Genomic DNA, 27653 nt, shown 5'->3' on the forward strand with positions numbered 1-27653 from the left:
TGTGTGACAGGGTGCATTTCACCACAGACACTTGGACGAGTAGGCATGGACAGGGGCGTTACATGTCGCTGACTGGGCACTGGGTAACTATGGTGACAGCAGGACAAGGGGCTGCTGTCCAAGTCTTGCCGTCCCCACGAGTTGTGCGTCAATCCTCTTTATGTCATTTTTCCTCCACTGCTTCTGCCTCCTCAACCTCCTCTCGGTCTTCCACCTGCACCCAAAGGCTGTCTGGTCATGCCACAAGCTTTCTAACTGCGCAGAAGGGATCCTGCACACCTCCTTACTATGCTGGCAGTAGGGCTCAACGTCATCAGGCGGTTTTTACATTGAAATGTCTGGGAAATGTGAGTCACACAGCTGAGGAGTTGTGGTCAGCTCTGGAGAACCAATTTCATGAATGGTTGTCTCCACTGGACCTGAAACCAGGGAAGGCCGTGTGCGACAATGCTGCAAACCTGGGTGCGGCCCTTCGCCGGGGCAATGTCACACACGTGCCTTGTATGGCTCACGTGTTGAACCTGGTTGTCCAGCAATTTTTAGCCCACTATCCCAGACTAGATGGCCTTCTGCAGAGGGCACGGTCGCTGTGTGCTCACTTCCGCCGTTCGCATCCCGCAGCTCAGCGACTTACATCTCTACAGAAGTCGTTGGGCCTGCCACTTCACCGGCTAAAATGCGATGTGCCTACCCGGTGGAATTCAACTCTGCACATGTTGCAGCGACTGTGGCAGCACCGACAAGCCCTGGTGCAATACGTTCTGACGTATAGCCTGGGCCAACGAGATTCAGAGGTGGGGCAAATCACGCTGGAGGAGTGGTCTCAGATCAGGGACCTATGCACCCTTCTGCACAGTTTTGAAATGGCGACGAAGATGTTTAGTGCTGACGATGCCATTATCAGCATGACTATTCCGGTGATTTACATGCTGGAGCACATGTTAAACAGAATTCGGAGTCAGGTGGTGGCACAAGAGGAGCTGGAGGAAGTAGAGGAGGAGGAGTTGTATGCGGAAGGGCTAACATCTGCAAGGTCCAGACGGTCGGCAGCACCAAGGCGGCAGGCATGTGAGGGTGGGGGAGATGATTTTACCAGGGCGCATGGTAGCAGCCAAACTAGTGAGGAAGGTGCAGGAGCCCAGGAAGAAGTGGAGGACGAACTGATGGAAGACTCATCAGATGAGGGAGACCTTGATCACATTTCTGTTGTGCGAGGTTGGGGGGAGAGGACAGAGGAAGGAAGCATGATTGCTACCTCGCCACCAACACAACAGGGACTTGGTGCTCCTGGATGCGCAACACACATGAGTGCCTTCTTGCTGCACTACCTGCAACATGACCCTCGAATTGTGAGAATTAGAAATAATCCTGACTACTGGGTTGCCACACTGTTAGATCCCCGGTACAAAAGTAAATTTGCAGAAATTATTCCTGCCATAGAAAGGGATGCACGCATGCAGGAGTATCAGCAGAGACTGTTGCAGAATCTTACATGTGCTTTTCCACAAAATACCAGTGGTGCACGTAGTGAATCTCACAGTTCCAACTTGCCAACCGTGGGACCGTCAAGTGTTCAGCACTCAAACCATAACAGAACCACAGTATCTGCTGGTAACATCAATTTTGCGGAATCATTTCACCACTTTTTTAGCCCATCCTTTGCAAGGCCACAGGAGACAAGAAGTCTGACACATAGTCAACGCCTAGAGACGATGGTACAGGAGTATCTCCAAGTAAACATTGAAGCCACGACTGTGTCACTGGACCCTTGCTCTTTTTGGGCTTGCAATCTGGATAAATGGCCGGAGCTAGCCACTTACGCCTTGGAGATCTTGTCATGCCCCGCAGCCAGCGTTCTGTCTGAACGTGTGTTCAGCGCTGCTGGTGGTGTGCTGACAGATAAGCGCACGCGGCTCTCCACTGATAATGTAGACAGACTCACGTTCATAAAGATGAACAAATCATGGATCCGAAACGACTTTTCTACCCCTGTGTCATCCTGGGGAGAGTAAAAGCTTGATGATTGGTTAAAATCACCCTACCAACCGTTTTAAGCTTTCAAATTACTATTCATGTTTATCTGTATCTTGACTGGAAAATAATTTGGGCTTTGTAGCAGTGTGCAGCACTGATCCTATTAGGCCATATATAATAAGCTTCACCAGATTTAAAATTAAAAATAATTTTTAGCTGCATCTAGCCCGGAAAATAATTTTGGGGCTCCGAGATGCGCAAGACACATAAGTGCCTTCTTGCTGCACTACCTGCAGCATGACCCTCATATTGTCAGAATTCGAAGTAATCATGACTACTGGGTTGCCACACTCTTAGATCCCCCAAACTTTTCGATCAACCTTTTCATTTTAATAAAGACCAAAAAAATGGTCATTTTTGAAATTATAAGCATTAGCAGGTTGTTAGAAACTGAAATCAAACAGTTTTCAACTCAAAACTTTATTCTAGGTGATGTTACATTTTCACATAGGACCCCTTGTTCGAAAGGAGCTTCTGAACTCTCTCGTCCATTGAATTTGTCAGGTTTTGGATGGTTTCTGCTTCAATTGTTTTGCATGAGGACAGAATACCCTCCCAGAGCTGTTGCTTAGATGTGAACTGCCTCCCGCCATCATAGACACTCCTTTTAATGATGCTCCAAAGGTTCTGAATGGGGTAGAGGTCAGGGGAGCATGGGGGTCACACCATAAGTTTGTCCCCTTTTATGCCCATATCAGCCAGAGATGCAGATGTTTTATGTGCAGCATGAGATGGTGCATTATCATGCAGAAAAATGATCTTGCTGTGAAATACACGGTTCTTCTTCTTGAACCATGGCAGGAAGTGCTGTTTGAGAAAATCCACATACATTATGGAGTTCATCTTTAGCGCCTTCAGGGATCCTAAAGGGGCCGACAATCTCTCTCCCCATGATTCCAGCCCAAAACATTACTCCACCTCCTCCTTGTTGGCGCTGTAGCCGTGTTTGCGTGTGGTGTCCATCAACCAGCCATCCTCCACTCCATTCATCTGGACCATTGAGCGCTGCACGGCACTCATCCGTGAACAAAACAGTTTTGAAATCAGTCTTCATGTAATGTTTGGCCCACTGGAGCCGTTTCTGCTTGTGTGAAGTGGATAGAGGAGGTCGACAGGATGGCATATGAACAGCTGCAAACCTCTGAAGGACCCTGCATCTTGTTGTTCGGGGGACGTTGGAGGCACAAGCAGCTTCAAAAACTTGTCTGCTGCTATGACAAGGCTTTTTTGCCGCTGCTGTTTCAACCTGACGTAATTGCCTGTAGGAAAGAGTCCTCAATTTGCCCTTATCAGCACGCACACGTGTGTACTGTGAATCAGCTACATACTTCTTGATTGCCAAGACACTTCATCCTGATCATCGCACAATGTTGATTGTAGTCATGCCTTGACCTAAACACTCCACAATTTGTTGCTTCTCAGCAGCCGACACATCCTTTTTCTTTCCCATTTTGGCAAAAAATGTAGGCTGCTTAATAATGTGAGAGAGCCTTCTTAAGTAGTCTTGCCTTTCATTGGACACACCTGCCAAACTAATTAGCACAGGTGTCTGCAATTGCTTACAGTGATATAAAGAGCCCTGACACACATCACCATCAATGAGTTTAACTGACAAACAAACAAATTCTTCCCTTATCACTCCTAAACACTTTTTGCATAATAATTTGGAACGCGGTGTACATGTGCTTTTCCACAAAACACCAGTGGTTCACGTAGTGAATCTTACAGTTCTAACTTGCCAACCGTGGTCTGTATGGAATTGTTCAATAAAGGGCCCAAAATTAAGAAAACATAGATGGGAGAGGTCTCTATGAATAGGAATTCCTAAGTATTTGATACCCTGTGAGGGCCAGGCAAAGGCAAAGTTGGACTGGATGGAATCCTATATGGATTTAGGGAGGGAGACATCGAGGGCCTCAGACTTCGCTGCATTGATTTTAAAATTTTACCATGTAACAAAGTGATCTATTTCAGCCATAACAGCAGGGATGGATATATGTGATTGAGTGATATATACTAGGACATCATCAGCAAATAGAGAGCACTTGTACTCGGTGCCTCCCACCTCAATCCACCTAATATTGGGGTTATGGCGAATTGATGAGAGCAGGTGCTCCGTCACTAGGATGTATAAGAGAGGGGACAGAGGACATCCCTGCCTTGTCCCATTGGTGATTGTGAAAGGTGATGAAAATGTTCTGACGCACCCCCTGGGCCTTGGGACACCCGGAGCCGGACCCTTTTTGGTGGATGCTGGTGGTTGTAGTCTTCGTGGCGGCGATCCGGTTCCGTGGCTCAGGGCGGTCAAACCAGTGGCGGAACTATTTATGTGGTTTTGATGTTTAAATGTCCGACTACGCCACCCGTGGATTGCGGTCAGAGTGAACCGCCGCTACAGGGCAGACCGCTAAGGCTGGTGTTGTGGGTGCAGCAGAGCGTAGCATAACTCCCCACGGGAGGAGTATAGCCTCAGGGCAGTGTATGCGGAGGATGGGGGTGATGGTGCAGGGCAGCAGCAGTAACGACACGGAGTCAGTGATGCAGTTCAGGGCCTTTACTCACAGTTCTTATTATCCAGACCACGTCTGCAGGTAACGGCTGCCCACGTCGTACTGTGCTCACCAGGTGAGGGGCTCAGACAACTCCCAGATAACTTTGGAGCGCTTCACAGGACCCCCTTTGTGTGTCCTTTGTCTGGCCTTTCTTACCAACACTTCTGTCCGGCTGCCTCGGGCCTCCTCTTGGTAAACTTGGTGCCAGTTTCCCTGACCCTATGTGGTGCCTTCCTAGCGGGTGGAGCAAGGGGCTGCGCCACATAAAATGTCAGAGCCTCCGGTTTCTAGCTGAGGGTCGTTTCCTGCCTCCACTAGTTCGGGGACCGGTCTCCCCCTTTGGCCTGACCCCTCCACGCAGGTGGATTCGGGCGTGCGGTGGCGACTCGCCCGTCCGCACCCCTGGGATCCCTTCATTCCTCGTTCCTGGAGCCTTCTCCGCTCCTCTTCCTTCCTTCTCCCTCTTGCAGGCCTGGGCCTCTGTTACTAGGCCCGCCTCCGGAGCAGAGCTCATGCAGAGCCCCTGCTCCCTGCCACTTCTGCTCAGACTTCTCTGCACTGAACTAAGATGGTGCCCACCTTTTATACTCCCTTCTCAATGCACCCAGGAACTGCTTCCTCCCTGCTCCTGCACTGCAGGCTTCCCCTTCCTCAGTGTTCCCTCCCCCCACTCCAGCCAGGGACAGGGACTGTCGTGCCCATCTCAGGGGCATATTGGTCGCCCTGCCCCACGGCAATGTGGTGTAATGCATGCAGGTGTCGGGTCCTGATCCACACTCCATCCTTATCTGAGAGTGAGATATCACACCTCTGGGTGAGGTGCAATACGTCTGTAGCAACCGAGCCCTCGGTGCCACAGTTCCATTTATCTTCAGCCTAGGTGACGTATTGTGATACAGGGCCGTGATTTTGGCTATAAAAGGGTCCCCTAGACCCCTACCCCAAGCTTTTTAAGAGAATCATATATGGCGTGCCAGGAGACTCTATGGAATGCTTTCTCAGCATCCAACGAGAGTATCTACTTACAAATTTTTAACTGCATCTAGCCCAGGAAATACTTTGTGCCTAGTAGCAGTGTCTGCTAGTCAGCGGATTATCCCGGCTGTTAAGCAAGCTACACCACCTGTAGTTTGGACACTTAATTTTTTCAAAGGAAATGCTTCGGGACCACGGGATACTTAGTGAAGAGCATCAGGAGGCACCCCAAGGCATAGGGGCTGGGACTGGCACTAGGATGCCTTGCGGTGGACAGCCGAGCTCGATCCTTATAAAAGCTTTTTAACTGCAGCAGCTTTAGTGGACGCTACTGGAGCTGGAATTACGCGGCTGCTGGCATGAGACTTGCCCTCCAATAGATCCTTGTAAATGGATTTAAAGTGTATTCATTCAAATTAGAGGGACAATTTAAATTAAAAAGCTTAGAGCTGCCTCCACCACAGGGGGGCTCTCTCGACCCACCAGCGGACAGGCACCAGTATTGGGAGAGGGGGGCTGGCCGTCAGGGTTCACCGCGGCTCTGGCACAAACCCGGCGACACGGAGGTGGCACGGGCAGGAGCGGACTGGCCGTCTCGGCTTCTCACTTTTTGGATTTTAGAAGGGCATGACATGCCTATATCTGTGTCTCCCCCTCCTTTTACTCCTCCACCTCTTTTCTTTTCGCATGACTATATGTACTTGTCACTTTTCCATGTGTTAGTTGTGTCTTATGAGCAGTTTGTCAGCTTTTGGACACCTTTGAAGGTGTTTTCTATGTGTTTCTATGTGTTTTTGTTTGCCTGCCATTGGTTTTAACGGTGTTCGAAGGTGTTCGACGAACAGTTCGACGAACAGTTCGGCGAACACACGGGTGTTCGACGAACCGAACCGAACTCGAACACTACGGGGGTGGCTCAACACTAATGGCTATGTTCATACTAGCCTTTTTATTAGCATTTTTTAATGCGTTATTTTCATGCAAATTTTCGGCTGCGTTTTACAGTACCAGGAAAGTTTACACACATCACCATCATGGATTAAAATCCTGCAGGGCACTCAAGGTCCCCCTGCTCACACCAGCACATTTCCAGGCCCATTTGAAGTTCACCAATGACCATCTGAATGATCCAGAGGAGGAACGGGAGAAGATCATGTGGTCAGATGAGATTAAAATAGAACTTTTTGGTATTAACTCCACTTGCAGTTTTTGGAGGAAGAAGAAGGATGAGTACAACCCCAAGAACACAGTCCCAACCGTGAAGTATGGTGGGGAAAACATCATACTTTCGGGGTGCTTTTCTGCAAAGAGGACAGATGACTGCACCGTATTGAAGGGCGGATGGATGGGGTCCTGTATCTCGAGATTTTGGCTCAAAACCTCCTTCCCTCAGTAAGAGCATTGAAGATGGGTCATGGCTGGGTCTTCCAGCATGACAATGACCTGAAACACGCAGTCAGGGCAACTAAGGAGTGGCTCCGTAAGAAGGTCCTAGCCAGTCTCCAGACCAGAACCCAATAGAAAATCTTTGGAAGGAGCTGAAACTCAATGTTGCCCAGTGACAGCCCCGAAACCAGAAAGATCTGGAGAAGATCTGTATGGAGGAGGGGGTCAAAATCCTTGCTGCAATGTGTGCAAACCTGGTCAAGAACTACAGGAAACGTCTGACCTCTGTAATTGCAAACAAAGGTTTCGGGACCAAATATTAAGTTCTGTTTTTCTATTGTATAAATACTTATTTCATGCAATAAAATGTTAATTAATTATGTAAAAATCCTACAATGGGATTTTCTGGATTTTATTTCAGATTCTGTCTCTCACAGGTGAAGTGAACTACAATAACAATTACAGATCTTTCCATTCTTTGTAGGTGGGAAAACTTGTAAAATCATCAGTGTATCAAATACTTATTTTCTCAAATGTATTTAATATCCATCATGTGTGTTATGCCTCAGACGTATCTAATGCCCACCTTGTATCATACAAACCAGGCGTGCAATTAATGCTCATCATGTATAATACACCCCAGAGACATGTATCTAATGCCCATCATGAGTGATGACACCAGGCATACAGGAAAATACAATAGTTTGGACACACCTTTTCATTTAAAGATTTCTCTGTATTTTCATGACTTTGAAAATTGTACATTCACACTGAAGGCATCAAAACTATGAATTAACACATGTGGAATTATATACTTAAAAAAAAAGTGTGAAACTGAAATTATGTCTTTTATTCTAGGTTCTTCAAAGTAGCCACCTTTTGCTTTGATGACTGCTTTGCACACTCTTGGCATTCTCTTGATGAGCTTCAAGAGGTAGTCACCGGAAATGGTTTTCACTTTACAGGTGTGCCCTGTCAGGTTTAATAAGTGGGATTTCTAGCCTTATAAATGGGGTTTGGACCATCAGTTGTGTTGTGCAGAAGTCTGGTGGATACACAGCTGATAGTCCTACTGAATAGACTGTTAGAATTTGTATTATGGCAAGAAAAAAGCAGCTAAGTAAAGAAAAACGAGGGGCCATCATTACTTTAAGAAATTAAGGTCAGTCAGTCCGAAAAATTGGGAAAACTTTGAAAGTGTCCCCAAGTGCAGTTGCAAAAACCATCAAGCGCTACAAAGAAACTGGCTCACACGAGTACTTCCCCAGGAAAGGAAGACCAAGAGTCACCTCTGCTTCTGAGGATAAGTTTATCCGAGTCACCAGCCTCAGAAATCGCAGGTTAACAGCAGCTCAGATTAGAGACCAGGTCAATGCCACACAGAGTTCTAGCAGCAGACACATCTCTACAACTGTTAAGAGGAGACTTTGTGCAGCAGGCCTTCATGGTAAAATAGCTGCTAGGAAACCACTGCTAAGGACAGGTAACAAGCAGTAGAGACTTGTTTGGGCAAAAGAACACAAGGAATGGACATTAGACCAGTGGAAATCTGTGCTTTGGTCTGATGAGTCCAAATTTGAGATCTTTCCAATCACCGTGTCTTTGTGCGACGCAGAAAAGGTAAACGGATGGACTCTACATGCCTGGTTCCCACCGTGAAGCATGGAGGAGGAGGTGTGATGGTGTGGGGGGGCTTTGCTGGTGACACAGTTGGGGATTTATTCAAAATTTAATGCATACTGAACCAGCATGGCTACCACAGCATCTTGCAGCGGCATGCTATTCCATCCGGTTTGCGTTTAGTTGGACCATCATTTATTTTTCAACAGGACAATGACCCCAAACACACCTCCAGGATGTGTAAGGGCTATTTGTCCAAGAAGGAGAGTGATGGGGTGCTACGACAGATGACCTGGCCTCTACAGTAACCAGACCTGAACACAATCGAAATGGTTTGGGGTGAGCTGGACCACAGAGTGAAGGCAAAAGGGCCAACAAGTTCTAAGCACTTCTGGGAACTCCTTCAATATTGTTGGAAGACCATTTCCGGTGACTACCTCTTGAAGCTCATCAAGAGAATGCCAAGAGTGTGCAAAGCAGTCAACAAAGCAAAAGGTGGCTACTTTGAAGAACCTAGAATATAAGACATATTTTCAGTTGTTTCACACTTTTTTGTTAAGTATATAATTCCACATGTGGTAATTCATAGTTTTGATGCCTTCAGTGTGAATGTACAATTTTCATAGTCATGAAAATACAGAAAAATCTTTAAATGAGAAGGTGTGTCCAAACTTTTGGTCTGTACTGTATATCTAATCCCCATTATGTGTTATACACCTCAGGCGTTTATCTAATGCCCATCATGATTGATACGTCCCAGAGACATATATCTAATGCCCATCACATTACACCACTGCTCCCATAGAAGTGGACGGAGCGGGGTGACACATTACACCATTGCTCCCATAGAAGTGGACGGAGTGGAGTCATACATTACACCACGGCGGCCATAGAAGTGGACAGAGTGGGGTCACACATTACACCACCGCTCCCATAGAAGTGAACGGAGCGAGGTCACACATTATACCACTGCTCTCATAGAAGTGGACAGAGTGGTGTCACATGTTACACCACTGCTCCCATAGAAGTAAATGGAGCGAGGACAGACATTACACCACTGCTCCTGTGGCGCCCCTGAGCGTTTGGTCACCACAGGGGTACTGCACCTCATAAAGAGGTGTGGTATCTCCTCCTGCAGGTAACACTACACCACTCTAGTTCTGTAGGGGGCTTAATAGCACCAGGGTGCTGCCCCGGGCCGGAATAGAGGATTTGGGGGGAACAAAATAGAGGGGGAACCATGTAGTGAGTGAGGGTGGAGGAAGCACTTAACTAGGCACAGTAGCATATTATATATATTAGGAGGCTATCTTAAGTTCAAGGTCTTTGATTGTGGGTCTTCTGTCGAGGTCCAGCAAGTGTCTGTAGCTGGCTGAAGATTCACGGTCCACGCTCTCAGGCCTTGAGACGAGGAGCAGGGCGGAGGTAACTAGAGAACTCTGCCCTAGTCAGGGTCCTGTTCTAAGAAGGCCTAAGAGGGGAGCAGAGGAGATAGGCTCCACAGGCGAAAGGATCCCAGGGGGATACGGACGGAGCGGAACCGCCACCTGTATTCTTCACTCTGGCCTAGCCAGAGGGACTCCTGCTGCAAGATCGGTAACCGGCCCCCGATATCTGACTTTGTACTTCATGTCACTGTTGGAAAAGTCCGGAGGTTTAGTGGATCCCAGGGGGATACAGAAGGAGCGGAGTCGCCACCTGTGTCTCTTAATTTTAGTTCATCCAGAGGGACCCAGCCTTGCGCCACGTTCTCACCACACACCGTCAGTAAAGGAGTCAGTGGGGGAACATCAGGCGGGAGAAGTTAACTAAGGAAGGAACATACTACAGAGGGGTCTTGACAGGTGCTCCTGATTTACCTGTAGAGTGCCGAACCCCTTCCTGGTGGCCGCAGTACGCCGCGTGAAGCAGAGAGAAGCTTTGTGAGTGAAAATTCATCTAAAGTGAGTAAAGACCTGGATGACTTCATTTACCGCCTCTGTCTGCTCTTTATTGCATGGCACTGCACCCGCCACCGCTTTACACCTTACATCTACACTGCCCTGAGGCCCTGCTCCACCTGTGGGAGCTTCACCAACAGAGCTGCCATATCACCGGCGTCAGAGGACTGTTGCAGCGCTGGTGGCCTTCACCAGACACTACAGGTGGTGTAGTCGAACATCAACATCAAAACCACTCAAACAAGCCGATTTTTCATGTGACAGCCCTGGGCATGGACCAGGCCACCGGCCACGATGACGACATTCCATAACACCGGCCCGGCACCGAGTAAACAACCCCATCAGCTCAGGGAGGTCGTCACACTCCCATATAAGTGAAGTGAGCGAGGTCACACATTATACCACTGCTCTCATAGAAGTGGACGGAGTGGAATCACACATTACTGCTCCCATAGTAGTGCATGGAGCAGTGTCACACATTTAACACATTAGATACTGCTTTATCTAATCCCATCCTGTGTGATACACTCCTCTGAGCCCTACATCTTATCATATCATGTGATACACTACACTGATCCCATTGTGCGTTACACTCCGCGTATCTAATCACAGCAGGTGATGCACTCTGCATATCTAACGCCAGTCCATTATACAGCGACCAGCACCATCTAACAGAATCAACGCTGCTGGCCGTCCTCAGTGACATTGTCCACATCTCTTTGCAGTCACCAACAAAATAACTCTGCACTGTGATCCTAAAATTCATCTTCCCTTATCCTTTTGCAAACACCCAGAAGGGGCGGAGAGTAGTGACATCAGACACATGTGATCAGACCCCGCCTACATTTACTGCAGTCATAATGTGAGCTAGTTGTATACTAGGTTTTCATGGCAGATTTCAGCAGCTGCTCCTCCTAGTGTTTAAAAAATGATAAATATCAAAACTTTTCAATTATTTTTAATTTTTATACCAATCAAAAACAAGTGATAATTAGTGATGAGTGAGCATGCTTGTTACTCGAGATTTACGAGCATGCTCGGGTGTTTTCCGAGTTTCTTCAGCGTGCTCGGGTGTTATGTTTGAGTCCCTCCATGCGCATAATTTGCGACCGTTTGACAGTTCCAATACATGTGAGGAATGCCTGTTTCTTAGGCATGACTCGCATGTATTAAAGCTGTCAAACAGTCGCAAATCATGCACACGGGAGTGATTCAAACATATCACCGAGTAGAAGATACTCGGTACTCGCCAAAAGGGTTAACAGAACATACTTGCTCATCACTAGAGATAATGTTTTTTTTTTAATTAAATCATTAATACATTTTCAACTCTTGAATTTTTTTTTTTTTTTCATTCAGATCTGTGAAAATAGCAAAAAATACCTCTACGCTTCTCCACACATCACTCAGCGCCTGGCAGCAGAGGTGCAGGAAAATGACGCTCTGCTCCTTTAAATGCTCAGGGTGTTTGAGACCCAGAAGATACAACCATCTCTTATACCTGCACAGGGAACATCCCCTGCAATTAAAGGAGAAGACAGACCCAGGGAGAGCACTGAAGGTAAGCAGCACTTGATTTCTGGAGGCTGTCACTGTCCCTTCTTGTTCCTAATTTTTACCCTGGGATGGGTCAGCATTACCTCGAACACATACATCATACAAGGGTGCAACTCTATCCATATAGGAGAGGATCCCACTGACGCCAGCGCAAATTTCAGCTTTTTTAATAGAACAGAAAAGCTTTGATTCTGCACTTAAAATGCAACAACTATTTTTTTTTCCAAGCTCCACATAGAAAAAAAACGCTCCAAAACTGCACAGTACAAAAGTGACTTTGGACGCACCGAGGATGGAGATTTCATGAAATCAAATCTACTTTGCATGGAAATTTAGGTCGTGTTCACATGTAGAGTAAATGTTGCGCATTTTCTGCTACTTTGCACAGAAATACTGTTGTGTTTAACTGTCCAGGGGAAGTGGATGTGATTTCAACAAGGCCTAAAAAAAGAGGATTGTTATTGTGGAGTTTGGTGCAGACACCTACTGAAAACAACAAAAAAAAACACTGTATTTCTGCACCGTATGATCACGGCTTTACAGACACAAAAATTGCCAGATGTCGTATAGTAAAGCTACATATAGATGAGAAAGTTCTGGTGGCTCCGACTGTGAATGAAGGACTAAGCAAAAGCAGTTCGGGGGACTCTAGACTGTAAGAGATTCGCCGTCTCCCGTCCGGCCACCAGGTACCACTGATCTGGATGTTGGACCGGAGTCTCATGAATCCATCTGCTCATTTCTAGTCTCAACTGTCCCCAATACAGTGGACAGTCACGGATTTGGGTCTACCCCCTGCAGTCCCAAGCGTCTTCTTGCCAGAGTAAAAAAAAATGGTAAATGGGCGTGGATTGAGGTGTGGCCAGGGGCGTTTCCAAAATTTGCGTCCCATAAATTATCCCTCTTTCTGTTCTTCAAAAGTTGAGTTGTACGCCTAAGATTATGTGCACACGCTGATATCGGGTTTTGCAGAGTTTTGGGGGAGGAAAAAAAAGAATTGCAGGTTCATCAGGATGTAAAATCCATTTAGTTTTATGTTTTTTTTTTTTACCAAGCTTACACCATAAAGTCTTGGTGTCCTCACATCAACAGGGATGTTAGTATTATACAGTTTAATGAAATTAATGACATATGTAAAAATAGAATAATGCCCTACCAACTCAGTGCCCTACCAATGTGAGAAAGCTAACAATGACCAACCAGCTGAATGCCCAAACAACTGAATGCCCTACACATATGTGAACGTGAACACTGCTCTATTCAACTTTGCCCTGATATTTTTATACAAAAGATGTTTTCTGGTTTCACAGTCTCGCGTTGATGATCTAACACCTTGTGTTGCTCCAATTTCCAAGGTGGAAGAAAAACTGAACATTGGTATCCTGAAAAATGTACCAAAAATGTGGCATTACTTTATTGTAAGCAGCTTCTTTACTTACTAGAGAGCAGGATTGGTCTCCGGAAAAAAAGCAGCAAAAACGCAACGTGTGAACATCGCCTAACTGTGGTGGTTTTGTTAGCTGTAGTGGCAGTGACAACTGAGGTGGTTATGGCCTCTGAGTCAGGGGCAAATCGTGACATGACTCCAGTGATGGATAAAGGGAATGTATTGCAATATATTTTTTGTATTAATAGTTCAGATTTCTGAGTGCAGAAATGTGTGAATGAGGCTTTACTACTGTGTCTGCAGAGGGCATCGGACGTCTGTGTGCAGACACAGCAGTAAAGCCTCATTCACACGTAGCACAACCCGGACATCGGGATGAGCTGTGACACTGGCTGAGCCAAGCCGGCATCTAATCCCATCATGTGTGACACTGACTGAGCCGAGCCGGCATCTAATCCCATCATTTGTGACACTGACTGCTGAGCCGGCATCTAATCCCATCATGTGTGACACTGACTGAGAAAAGCCGGCATCTATTCCCATCATGTGAGACACTGACTGAGCCGAGCCGGCATCTAATCCCATCATGTGTGACACTGACTGAGCCCAGCCGGCATCTAATCCCATCATATGTGACACTGACAGAGCCAAGCCGGCACCTAATCCCATCATGTGTGACACTGACTGCTGAGCCGGCATCTAATCCCATCCTGTGTGACACTGACTGCTGAACCGGCATCTAATCCCATCATGTGTGATACTGACTAAGCCGAGCCGGCATTTAATCCCATCATGTTTTACACTGACTGCTGAGCCGGCATCTATTCCCATCATGTGTGACACTGACTGAGCCGAGCCGGCATCTAATCCCATCATGTGTGACACAGACTGCTGAGCCAGCATCTAATTCCATCATGTGTGATACTGACTAAGCCGAGCCAGCATCTAATCCCAACATGTGTAACACTGACTGTTGAGCCGGCATCTAATCCCATCATGTGTGACACTGACTCAGCCCAGCCGGCATCTAATCCCATCATGTGTGACACTGACTGATGAGCCAGAATCTAATCCCATCATGTGTGACACTGATTGCTTAGCCAGCATCTAATCCCATCACGTGTGACACTGACTGAGCCGAGCCGGCATCTAACCCCATCATGTGTGACAATGACTGAGACCAGCCGGCATCTAATCCCATCATGTGTGACACTGACTGCTGAGCCGGCATCTAATCCCATCATGTGTGACACTGATTGTGCCGAGCCGGCATCTAATCCCATCATGTGTGACACTGACTGCTAAGCCGGCATTTAATCCCATCATGTGTGACACTGACTGAGACCAGCCGGCATCTAATCCCATCATGTGTGACACTGAATGCTGAGCAGGCATCTAATCCCATCATGTGTGACACTGACTGCTGAGCCGGCATCTAATCCCATCATGTGAGACACTGACTATGCCGAGCCGGCATCTAATCCCATCATGTTTGACACTAACTGCTGAGCCGACATCTAATCCCATCATGTGTGACACTGACTGAGACCAGCCGGCATCTAATCCTATCATGTGTGACACTGACTGGTGAGCCGGCATCTACTCCCATCATGTGTGACACTGACTGAGCCGAGTCGGCATCTCATCACATCATGTGTGACACTGACTGAGCCCATCCGGCATCTAATCCCATCATGTGTGACACTGACTGAGAACAGCTGGCATCTAATCCCGTCATGTGTGACACTGACTGCTGAGCCGGCATCTAATCGCATCATGTGTGACACTGACTGAGACCAGCCGGCATCTAATCCCATCATGTGTGACACTGACTGCTGAGCCGGCATCTAATCCCATCATGTGTGACACTGACTGCTGAGCCGGCATCTAATCCCATCATGTGTGACACTGACTGAGCCCAGCCGGCATCTAATCCCATCATGTGTGACACTGACTGCTGAGCCGGCATCTAATCCCATCATGTGTGACACTGACTGCTGAGCCGGCATCCAATCCCATCATGTGTGACACTGACTGAGCCGAGCCGGCATCTAATCCCATCATGTGTAACACTGACTGCTGAGCCGGCATCTAATCCCATCATGTGTGACTCTGAGGCGAGCCGGCATCTAATCCTATCATGTGTGACACTGAGCCGAGCCGAGCCGGCATCTAATTCCATCATGTGTGACACTGACTGAGCCCAGCCGGCATCTAATCCCATCATGTGTGACACTGACTGCTGAGCCGGCATCTAATCCCATCATGTGTGACACTGACTGAGCCGATCCGGCATCTAATCCCATCATGTGTGACACTGAGGCGAACCGGCATCTAATCCCATCATGTGTGACACTGAGCCGAGCCGGCATCTAATCCCATCATGTGTGACACTGAGCCGAGCCAGCATCTAATCCCATCATGTGTGACACTGACTTCTTAGCCGGCCTCTAATCCCATCATGTGTGACACTGACTGCCGAGCCGGCATCTAATCCCATCATGTGTGACACTGACTGAGCCGATCCGGCATCTAATCCCATCATGTGTGACACTGAGTCGAGCCGGCATTTAATCCCATCATGTGTGACACTGACTTCTTAGCCGGCATCTAATCCCATCATGTGTGACACTGAGCCGAGCCGGCATCTAATCCCATCATGTGTGACACTGACTTCTTAGCTGGCATCTAATCCCATCATGTGTGACACTGACTGCTGAGCCGGCATCTAATCCCATCATGTGTGACACTGACTGAGCCGATCCGGCATCTAATCCCATCATGTGTGACACTGAGCCGAGCCGGCATCTAACCCCATCATGTGTGACACTGAGCCGAGCCGGCATCTAATCCCATCATGTGTGACACTGACTTCTTAGCCGGCCTCTAATCCCATCATGTGTGACACTGACTGCCGAGCCGGCATCTAATCCCATCATGTGTGACACTGACTGCTGAACCATCCTTCTAAACCCATCATGTGTGATACCTTCAGAATATATAATCGCCAGCAAGGTAAAACTCATCTAAACCGTGTATGTAATCCCCAGCAAGGGATACACTCCTCTGAGCCACATATTTACTCCCTGCGTGTGATTCACCAATTTAAACAATCCCTGTTTGTGATGCACTCTGCATATAAAATCCCTGTAGGTGGTACACCACATGTATCTAATCCCTGTGTTTAATAAACTCATTATATCTTATCCCTGTGTATGATATACCCAATGTATCTAAACCCTGTGTGTGATGCACTATGTATCTAATCCCTGCGTGTGATTCACACTGTATCTAATCCCTGCGTGTGATTCACTCTGTATCTAATCCCTGTGTGTGATGCACTCTGTATCTAATCCCTGTGTGTGATGCACTCTGTATCTAATCCCTGCATGTGATGCACTCTGTATCTAATCCCTGCATGTGATGCACTCTGTATCTAATCCCTGTGTGTGATGCACTCTGTATCTAATCCCTGCGTGTGATTCACTCTGTATCTAATCCCTGCGTGTGATTCATTCTGTATCTAATCCCTGTGTGTGATGCACTCTGTATCTAATCCCTGCATGTGATGCACCCTGTATCTAATCCCTGTGTGTGATGCACTCTGTATCTAATCCCTGCATGTGATGCACTCTGTATCTAATCCCTGCATGTGATGCACTCTGTATCTAATCCCTGCATGTGATGCACTCTGTATCTAATCCCTGCATGTGATGCACTCTGTATCTAATCCCTGCGTGTGATGCACTCCGTATCTAATCCCTGTGTGTGATGCACTCTGTATCTAATCCCTGTGTGTGATGCACTCTGTATCTAATCCCTGCGTGTGATGCACTCTGTATCTAATCCCTGCGTGTGATGCACTCTGTATCTAATCCCTGCGTGTGATGCACTATGTATCTAATTCCTGCGTGTGATGCCCTCTGTATCTAATCCCTGCATGTGATGCACTCTGTATCTAATCCCTGAGTGTGATGCACTCTGTATCTAATCCCTGCATGTGATGCACTCTGTCTAATCCCTGTGTGTGATGCACTCTGTATCTAATCCCTGCATGTGATGCACTCTGTATCTAATCCCTGTGTGTGATGCACTCTGTATCTAATCCCTGTGTGTGATGCACTCTGTATCTAATCCCTGTGTGTGATGCACTCTGTATCTAATCCCTGCGTGTGATGCACTCTGTATCTAATCCCTGCGTGTGATGCACTATGTATCTAATCCCTGCGTGTGATGCACTATGTATCTAATTCCTGCGTGTGATGCCCTCTGTATCTAATCCCTGCATGTGATGCACTCTGTATCTAATCCCTGAGTGTGATGCACTCTGTATCTAATCCCTGTGTGTGATGCACTCTGTATCTAATCCCTGAGTGTGATGCACTCTGTATCTAATCCCTGCATGTAATGCACTCTGTCTAATCCCTGTGTGTGATGCACTCTGTATCTAATCCCTGCATGTGATGCACTCTGTATCTAATCCCTGCATGTGATGCACTCTGTATCCAATCCCTGTGTGTGATGCACTCTGTATCTAATCCCTGTGTGTGATTCACACTGTATCTAATCCCTGCGTGTGATTCACTCTGTATCTAATCCCTGTGTGTGATGCACTCTGTATCTAATCCCTGTGTGTGATGCACTCTGTATCTAATCCCTGCATGTGATGCACTCTGTACCTAATCCCTGCATGTGATGCACTCTGTATTTAATCCCTGCGTGTGATGCACTCTGTATCTAATCCCTGCGTGTGATTCACTCTGTATCTAATCCCTGCATGTGATTCACTCTGTATCTAATCCCTGTGTGTGATGCACTCTGTATCTAATCCCTGCATGTGATGCACCCTGTATCTAATCCCTGTGTGTGATGCACTCTGTATCTAATCCCTGCATGTGATGCACTCTGTATCTAATCCCTGCATGTGATGCACTCTGTATCTAATCCCTGCGTGTGATGCACTCTGTATCTAATCCCTGTGTGTGATGCACTCTGTATCTAATCCCTGTGTTTGATGCACTCTGTATCTAATCCCTGCGTGTGATGCACTCTGTATCTAATCCCTGCGTGTGATGCACTCTGTATCGAATCCCTGCGTGTGATGCACTATGTATCTAATCCCTGCGTGTGATGCACTCTGTATCTAATCCCTGCGTGTGATGCACTCAGTATCTAATCCTTGCGTGTGATGCACTGTGTATCGAATCCCTGCGTGTGATGCACTCTGTATCCAATCCCTGCGTGTGATGCACTCTGTATCTAATCCTTGCATGTGATGCACTCTGTATCGAATCCCTGCGTGTGATGCACTATGTATCTAATCCCTGCTTGTGATGCACTATGTATCTAATTCCTGCGTGTGATGCCCTCTGTATCTAATCCCTGCGTGTGATGCACTCTGTATCTAATCCTTGCGTGTGATGCACTCTGTATCTAATCCCTGCGTGTGATGCACTCTGTATCTAATCCCTGAGTGTGATGCACTCTGTATCTAATCCCTGCATGTGATTCACTCTGTATCTAATCCCTGCATGTGATGCACTCTGTATCCAATCCCTGTGTGTGATGCACTCTGTATCTAATCCCTGTGTGTGATGCACTCTGTATCTAATCCCTGTGTGTGATGCACTCTGTATCTAATCCCTGCGTGTGATGCACTCTGTATCTAATTCCTGCGTGTGATGCACTCTGTATCTAATCCCTGCGTGTGATGCACTCTGTATCTAATCCCTGCCTGTGATGCACTCTGTCTAATCCCTGAGTGTGATGAACTCTGTATCTAATCCCTGTGTGTGATACACTCTGTATCTAATCCCTGTATGTGATGCACTCTATATCTAATCACTGTGTGTGATGCACTCTGTATCTAATCCCTGTGTGTGATGCACTCTGTATCTAATCCCTGTGTGTGATGCACTCTGTATCTAATCCCTGCGTGTGATGCACTCTGTATCTAATCCCTGCGTGTGATGCACTCTGTCTAATCCCTGAGTGTGATGCACTCTGTATCTAATCCCTGCCCTTGATTAACTTTTTGCGACTTTAATCCCTGAAAACAATGCACTTCCTGTATGTAATCTATGCACCCCACATATCTAATCCCTGTGTGTGATTCCCCCCCCCCTCATCTGTATCTAATCCCTGTGTTTTATACACCTTGCGTATAAAATCGTTGGACAATGGATCCATTAATTAACCATCTGTTATCTTCCATTTGAGATGGATCCTGTAAGCACAAAACGGACGGCAAATTACCGGATCCGCTGTCCATAGACTTCAATGTTACAAAGACGAATCCAGATGAAATCAGTTATTTAAAGATGGACAAAGTATTGTCTGTACAAATTGTGTGGGGACGGCCATCTGCTGGATCCGTTCTAGCATATGATTACTGGACATGCGAACGGAGTCTTAGCAGCGAACTGATGAGCATAGGATCGACTGGAAATTTCATTTCATTAAATTGTTAAGTCCCCAAGAATTCAAACACTTTGCGATTCAATTTACGATTGCAAGAAAATAATGCCCGACACCCTTTCACACCCTGCTGAAGAGAGGACTAACAATGTCAGACGTGACTGCATGGGCTGCCGTGATGTTATCGGAGCCGGGATCCCCAACGTGACTCTCGTGGGACCTGTGATCTGTGGCTTGCGGCTGTTTGCCAACTTGGTGCATTAGAAGAAGTTCTAGCAAACAACTTATGAAGAGAAGTCTCCAGATGGTGACTTGTGATTAGTTCTGCACTGAAGAGCACAAAACGTGCATATACTGGTGGGGCGCGGGTATAAATGGAGATATGAGAATACTATTATATACAGGAGAGTTAGAGCTGGGTGCGATAGTTTGGGGTCAGAACTTTATGTCCGAATAGGGGTAAATCACGACCATCCCGCAGAACTGAAGGTGGCTCTCAAGACAAGAAATTGGGGACCCCTGATCTAGAGTCTGAGCAGCAGATGGAAAAAACAGGGATTTTAGGAGGCACTTTCCCATGTTATAGTATAAATCAGGCCGGTAAGCGGAGCAGCTGAGACTGCCAGAACACCAACGCTGTACAGAAAGCAGTCACAGTACTGGAAGCAGCGTGCCGGGGATAATTACACATCCCAGCTGGTGTGGCTGCTGTTTTGCTAGACTGATTGCCCGAGGGCTTTTCTCATTACAATATGATTAGGCTGTGTTTCTACAATCCTGAAAGCAGGTGCTGCCGGTGAAGTAGTTGTACAGATGAAGGGGAACAGGTTTCATTTAAAAAAAACAAAAAAAAAAAACAATTCTTTTCAGTGTAGGCTTTGCACCTTCATTGAGTTTTTCAAGTACAAGCAAGCTAGACCCACAGATTTATATGTGACTGCGTTTGGAGATACGAAAGAACACAGTCATACTGGGGCACAATGACAAAGGATTTTATGAAAATTGCAATCGCTGTCACATGTACAGTGCCTTGAAAAAGTAATCATACCCTGTGACTTTTGCCACATTTTTACTCCCTAGTGACCAAGCTAATTTTGACCTTGCAGACCTGGCCAAATTTTACAATTCTAACCACTGTCAATTTATGAGGTGATAACTCTGGAACGTTTAAATTTTGGTGAAAATTTTTTTTAAAAAAAAAAAATCGCAATTTTCAAACTTTCAATCCTTATATCTAGTGATGAGCGAGCATGCTCGCTACTGCTCGGTGCACGCCCATCTCACTGCTCGACATGCTCGGCGCTCGCCGAGTATTTCCGGGGTTGCTCGGGCGGCAACTTGGGTCCCTCCCTGTATGTTTGGCGCTCTTTACAGAGCCAATGAACATGCAGGGTTTGTCTGCCACTCACTGTAATGCTGTAGCCATGTTGGTTGTGGCATTACAGTGATTGGCTGGCCGCACAGCGTCATCAGGTCTTTATCAGACATTGCACCGCCATGCTCGTCACAGTCACTCCGGAATCAGACAGTGTAGGGAGAGCTGCTGCTGAGCAAGGGAGAGATTTGCTTGTTTATTAGTTAGTGTAGGTGTACCACCATATATTCTACACATATCCATCTCAACTAACAGTCCTTCTGAGGACTAATCCAGCTGCATAGGAACAGAAAAAACTGACGCCACTTCCAATACAAGAAATAAGTGTGAACAGCTGCTTACTAGGAGAAGCTACCTCCATATACAATTAACAAATAAAGTAGCACTCTGCAACTCTAAGTATGTAAATATGAAGTATGAAATATGAATAGCATTACTGCTGTAGAAAATAGAAATGAATGGGAAATCTTAGCGCATAAATTGGCTAATTCAGGTACACATGAATTTACATACTTAACGTTGCTTCTTTATTTGTTGATCGAGCAGCTTAGATGTCAGTGCTAGGCAGGCAGGCAGTGTATATAGGCAGTCAGGCAGTGTATGTGGCAGACTGCAGTGCATATGGCAAGAGGCTCCATTCCAGTTCAGCCTGCTGCAGCTTCATTCAGGAAGTGGTGGAGGTGGAGCCTGCAGTGAACTGTGTGCCGTGTGCTGTCTGGACTGTGTGCTGCTGTGGAGAGAGCTCCTGGGAAGGGAGGTTTTTTTTTCCATCTGGGACTTTTTGTCTGCCCCCTTCCCAGGAAGGAAAGCTTGTGGTGGGACTGGCCTCCGGGGCCGGGCCCCCGGCTCCCACCTCCCGGTCCAAGCTGGCGGGGGGTGGGAGAAACACCAAGCCGGCTAAGGCAACAAGATCTGGCCAAGACAGCAAGGGGTCCGGCATGAGGACCCGGAGGACCCCCGAGGCTATGACCGCGGCGGCTCCTCCCTCCGGAGGTGGGTCGAGTATGAGCGGAGGTGCTGCAGCGGTGCCCCCTGATTGGGGTACCAAGGCGTCGAGGGAGGCAACCGTCACCTATGCCTCCCGTATACATGCACACCTCTGCGAGTATGAGGACGCCACAAAGAAGCTAAGTTCCCTCTGGGGGGAGTTGAGGGTGGCTCAGGAGAGGTCCGTGAGGGCCTCTGGCAGTAAGAAGCCTGAGCTATCCGCCGCGGTCCGGAAGATCAAGCGGGCCATACAGGACCTGGAGGACCGCAGGAACACCATCATGGCGGGCAGCGGACCATTTAAGGAAAAGCTGCAGAATGATAGCCGGTTCAGAGCCATGACCGGTGGGGCTCTGGAGGGGTCGCAGGGCCCCGGCCAGGCGGTGGAGGAGGAGGAAGAAGAGGTATGCGTGGAGGAGGTCGCACCCTACCCGCCGCCTGGTGGCCTGGTAAGTGATCTCCAGGCATCGTATAGCGGGATAGCCCCTGAGCAGATGGCTCTCCCGTCGGATTCTAGCCCTTCAGAGGGCAGCGGGAGCGAGGGGGAGGATGAGGAGGATGGGAGCAGTAGCAGTGAGGGGGGCTGCCTTATCATGCAGCAGATCCAGCAGATCGAGTCCCCGATACGTTTTGGTCAGCTTACGTTCGGGGATGAGATCTGCGAGGATGAGGCACCCGTGAGGGGGATGAAGAGAAAAGCAAAAAAAAAGAGAAAAACAACTGTTGCGCACAAATTTGTGTATGTCCCCCTCTCTGGGGCCCCCCTGTCCCGTTGTGCGGCACCCGCTACCCACCCCGGCTTGGACTCTGTTGTGGGTCCACAGCGAGGGAGCGGGGAGAACATAGGCCATGGCACGCAGAACGCTGCCTCTGTTTGTGGTAATGGAGGCAGTGGGTCCAAGGTGTCTGATATGGAGCATGGCGCGGAGGGCGGCCCGATGGTGGGAGTCATCAGTGGAGGTGCTCAGGCTGGATCCCCTGTAAAAGGGGGGTCTGGCCTGGCACCTGGTGCGCCTGCTGGCGTGCGGGGGGCGGCGTGTACATCCGCCGCTGCCTCCTGCGCTGCCGGCGGTGCACCGACAGCCGGGGCCGCATCTCCGGCGGCGTGTGCTGGGGTGTCTGGGTCCCTCACGCACGGATCCACTAAATCTGGATCACTTTCAGGGACCCAGAGACCTGGTAAGGTGAAGGGCGCGGGGCCTGCGGCTCCGGCAGAGCCGGCTCATAAACGAAAGGTGGGGCTTGCTCCCCTGGCAAAATCCGTGGCGAGGTCGGGGCCCCCTGCGCAGGGGCCCAGTAATGGGTCAGCGCGGGGGGCTCCACCGCCGCTGGGTGCCGAGGGGGAGTGGCCTAGCCTGGGGCCGGCCACCGGAGCTGGGGTGGCCAGGCTTTTTGTGGCAACGGGTGTGACGGTAGGGGGTGCTATGCCCCTGAGAGCTGGTGCCGCTGGTCCAGGGGCCCCTGTGAGTAGACCCGGCTCCGGGTCAGCTTCGGGGGTCCCTGCGCGGCCGGCTTCGGGGTGTGTGGCCTCCCAGCCGTCCACAGCGCCAGTGGGAGTGGCCTCTGGGGCCCCCACCGTGCTGCCTGGTGCGGGGGGCGTGGCCTCCCTGTCACCAAAGGCACCGGTGGGAGTGGCCTCTGGGGCCCCCGCCGTGCTGCCTGGTGTGGGGGGCGTGGCCTCCCTGTCATCCACGGCACCGGTGGGAGTGGCCTCTGGGGCCCCCACTGTGCTGCCTGGTGCGGGGGGCGTGGCCTCCCTGTCACCCACGGCACCGGTGGGAGTGGCCTCCGGGGCCCCCACCGTGCTGCCTGGTGTGGGGGGCGTGGCCTCCCTGTCATCCACGGCACCGGTGGGAGTGGCCTCTGGGGCCCCCACTGTGCTGCCTGGTGCGGGGGGCGTGGCCTCGCGGGTAAATCCCGCACAAGTGGGCGTGGCTTCACCCGAAAAGGGGCGGGGCTTAGCGCCGGCAGCTGCTGGGAGCAGTGGTGCCACAGTTGTGGCTAAAAATGGAGGTGGTGCCTGCCTGCCGGTGTCCTCTGTGCCCACGGGCTTATCTGGGGCAGGGGCGCCGGCAAAAATAGCTGCAGCACCAGGCTCCCAAAACCCCCCGGCAGGGAAGGTGCTGCCAGCAGGTGGCAGCAGTAGTAATGCTGGTGGAAAACCTGCTGGCAGAAAGTGTGTGGAGAAAAGAAATAACTGTGACCCCAGTATGCATGTGAGTGGGAGTGGGGCAAGTGGGGTCACTGTCGGTATGGATGTGTCTGTGGTGGAGGAAGCGAGTGCTGGTGTGTCTGTTGCTAGTGGGGGGAGTGGGGGTGGGGCTGGTCCATCTGCCCCCCCGGCTGCTGGTCCCCGGAGTTTTGCGGGGGTAGTAGCCGGGGCCTCGGGGTCTTCTCGGGGGGCTTCCTCACCTCTGGACCTCAGGGATGGTGACTTGCGACGCCGTTTCCTGGAGGCCCTCAAGAAGGGAGAACGGACGATCCAGGTAGAGGGAAGAGAGGTGGACCTGGCCTTTTGGCTAGATAGGCATGGCCTGGCCGCCTTCCAAGATAAAAAGGAGGGGGAGACAGCGTGGTCCCTCCCGACAGCCGGGCAGGGGGTGGCCAGGAGGAATGTAGTTCGTCTTCGGTGGAGGGGCAGTGAAGCGTGCCCGCCAAGAGCAAGGGTCGTGGAGCTCCTCCTGAAGATGAACTTCAGGGCGACTGACATCTTTGCCCTGATCCATCCTTTTGGTACCCCCATCTTCGACATCAGTTTTGTTCGGCCGGAGGGCCTAGAGCTTTTTTGGTCGAATTTTGAACTGGTGAAGGGGGAGCCCGGCTGGCGAGACTTTGCCGTGCAGGCGGTGTCTCGCCAAAATGGAGTAAAGAGAGTGACCGTTCTAACTAATAACGAGTCACTCTCTGGGGTCGATATTATGACGTGGCTTTCCCGCTATGGGGAGGTCACGGACGTCCCAAAAAAGAACAGGGACGAGTTTGGCATCTGGTCAGGGGGCTGGACCTTCATGATGAGGTTGAAGGTCTCAGGCGGTACTGTCACCCACATCCCCTCCTCAGCATTCCTGGGGAGGGACAGGATCCTGATCTTCTACCAGGGGCAACCAAAGGTCTGCCACAGGTGCGGTGATCCCCGCCACTTCAGCGCGGGCTGCAAGGTGCAGAAATGTGCCTTGTGTGGCGGGGTAGGTCATCTTGCCGCGGCCTGTGGTGACATTAGGTGTCACCTGTGTGGTGACCTAGGTCACCCGTACAGCCGCTGCCCCCGCTCCTTTTCTAACACCATCTCTGGTCAGGCGGGGGAGAGCCATGGGGGGGTCCCCAGCGGTGCATCCTCTGCTGGAGCCGGAGGTGGGGGCGGGAGAGGAGCTGAGGGGTCGGTGAAGGAAGGCGTGGCCAGTACATCTGCCCACCAGTGGCATCAGGTGAGGCGCCGTGGGGGTAGGGGGCAGGATAAGCCCCAGGCGACTGGGGTGATGTCTGTACCCTCCTCGGAAGCGGCAGCCGGTGCCCCTGAGGCCCTGGGGGAGGAGGCGGTGAGCGAGGAGATCAGGAGGATGGAGAGGGAGGAGGTGGCTGCTTCTGATGACTCCTCCCAGTATGAAAGTCTGGACGAGGAGGTGGTGGAGCAGCCTAAAACAAAAGGTGACAATAAGACCAGTAAGAGTCGGAGGAGGAAACGAAAAGGGGCAAAAACATCTAAGGCCCCCCCCCTGGCCACTAAGGTGCCTACGGAAGGGCTCACCGGCTCCCCTCTGATCCCCCTCTCCAACCGGTTCCATGCCCTCGATGACTCTGCTGTGTCGGAGGTCGGGGGTGAGGGACCGGCAGTAACATCTGAGGTGCCTTCAGGGAGCGGCGGGGTCCGTCCTCCGGAGGGCTCACTTTCCTCTGGGGGGGGGACTGCCCTGGGGTCCAGGGGTGAGGAACCCGGTACTGGGAGGGTGGTGACGGGTGCTATGGACACCTCGGTGTCACTAAAGAGGAGGGGAGAGTCTGGCTCCTCCTCTGAGGGTGAAAAAGGTAAATTGAGGGGTGCGGTTAAAAAGAAGGCCGTCTAACTCAATCACCCATGATGGCGGAACCTACCCCGTTGACTCTGGCGTCGATTAATGTCGCCAGTATAAAGTCAGATGCGGCCAGATTTATGGCCTTTGATTTTTTCAACCGAGTTGAGGCTGACATTTTATTTTTGCAGGAGACCAGACTAACAGACATGGGGGCCATTTACAAAGCAAGGAGGGAGTGGAGGTGCGGGCCCTCATACTGGTCTCTTGCGGCCGAGCCGTATAGCGGGGTAGCGGTCCTTTTTAAGGCCGCTTCGGTGGAATGCAGACGGGTGATCGAGGTAGAAATGGGGAGGTGCTTGGTCCTTGACGTCTTCATGGGGGGACAGGAGCTCCGGCTCATTAACATCTATGGTCCACAGTCAGAGTGGGACCGTAAATGTCTCTTCCTGAAGATCAAGCCCTATCTTTTTACCAGCCGGCAGGTGGTCTTCGGTGGGGACTTTAATACTATAACTAGACCCCGTGATAGGGGAGGCCCCGGAGACCGAAGGCTGGCTTTTGATAGTAATACCCTCAACAGCATAGCAAGCGAAGCTCGCCTGGTGGATGTCCACATCCGGCACACCCCAGGTCACGGGGGTTTCACCTTTCATAGGGGTAGTTGTAGGTCTAGGATAGATAGGTTTTTTTTAAAGGAGGAAGCCGTCTCTTCTGCAGTGTCCGCTGTTGAGGTGGAATTCTCCGATCACTGTTTCATTTCCTTTTCTTTGAATGTTGCAGAGACTCCCCGGATAGGGAGAGGCCTATGGAAGCTGAATTCGTCCCTGTTGGAAGAAGCGGATGTGAGACAATCCTTTGAGGAATTTCTTCAGAGCCAGGTACCTCTCTTGGGTCTCTGTAGCAGTAAGTCTGAGTGGTGGGAGATCTTCAAAACAAGGGTTGCGGGGTTCTTCCGTCAGCTTTCGAGCCTCAGAGGCCTGAACAGGTACCGCCTGTATCGGGAGCTGGGGAGGAAACTCGAGCAGCTCGTCTCGACTGGAGGGGACCGTGAGGAAATCTCCAGGGTGAAGGCCTTGCTCAAGGGGTGCCAGTATGATAGGCACACATCCTTAGTTTTTGAGAGGGATTTCGGGAGGTACCGCTCGCCCGACCCCTACAGGAACTGCAGGATGTCAGTGAGTTGCAAGATGGTAACAGGACTGATCGACAGTACGGGTTCCCTGAACAGATCCAAATCAGGGATCCTGGAGGTGGTCAGATCCTTCTACTCGCATCTCTTGGGAAGGAGGGATCCAGATCGGGATGAGATGTCGGCTTTCCTGGCTGAAACCATCCCTGAACCAGGGGATGACCCCTCTCTTCATGGTTTGGCAGAAGCAATCAGGGAAGAGGAAGTGAGACGGGCCATTGATG

The sequence above is a fragment of the Phyllobates terribilis genome, unplaced genomic scaffold (genome assembly GCF_046119375.1).
Source record: "Phyllobates terribilis strain yellow unplaced genomic scaffold, ASM4611937v1 Scaffold_3__8_contigs__length_932513732, whole genome shotgun sequence".
Taxonomy (NCBI): domain Eukaryota; kingdom Metazoa; phylum Chordata; class Amphibia; order Anura; family Dendrobatidae; genus Phyllobates; species Phyllobates terribilis.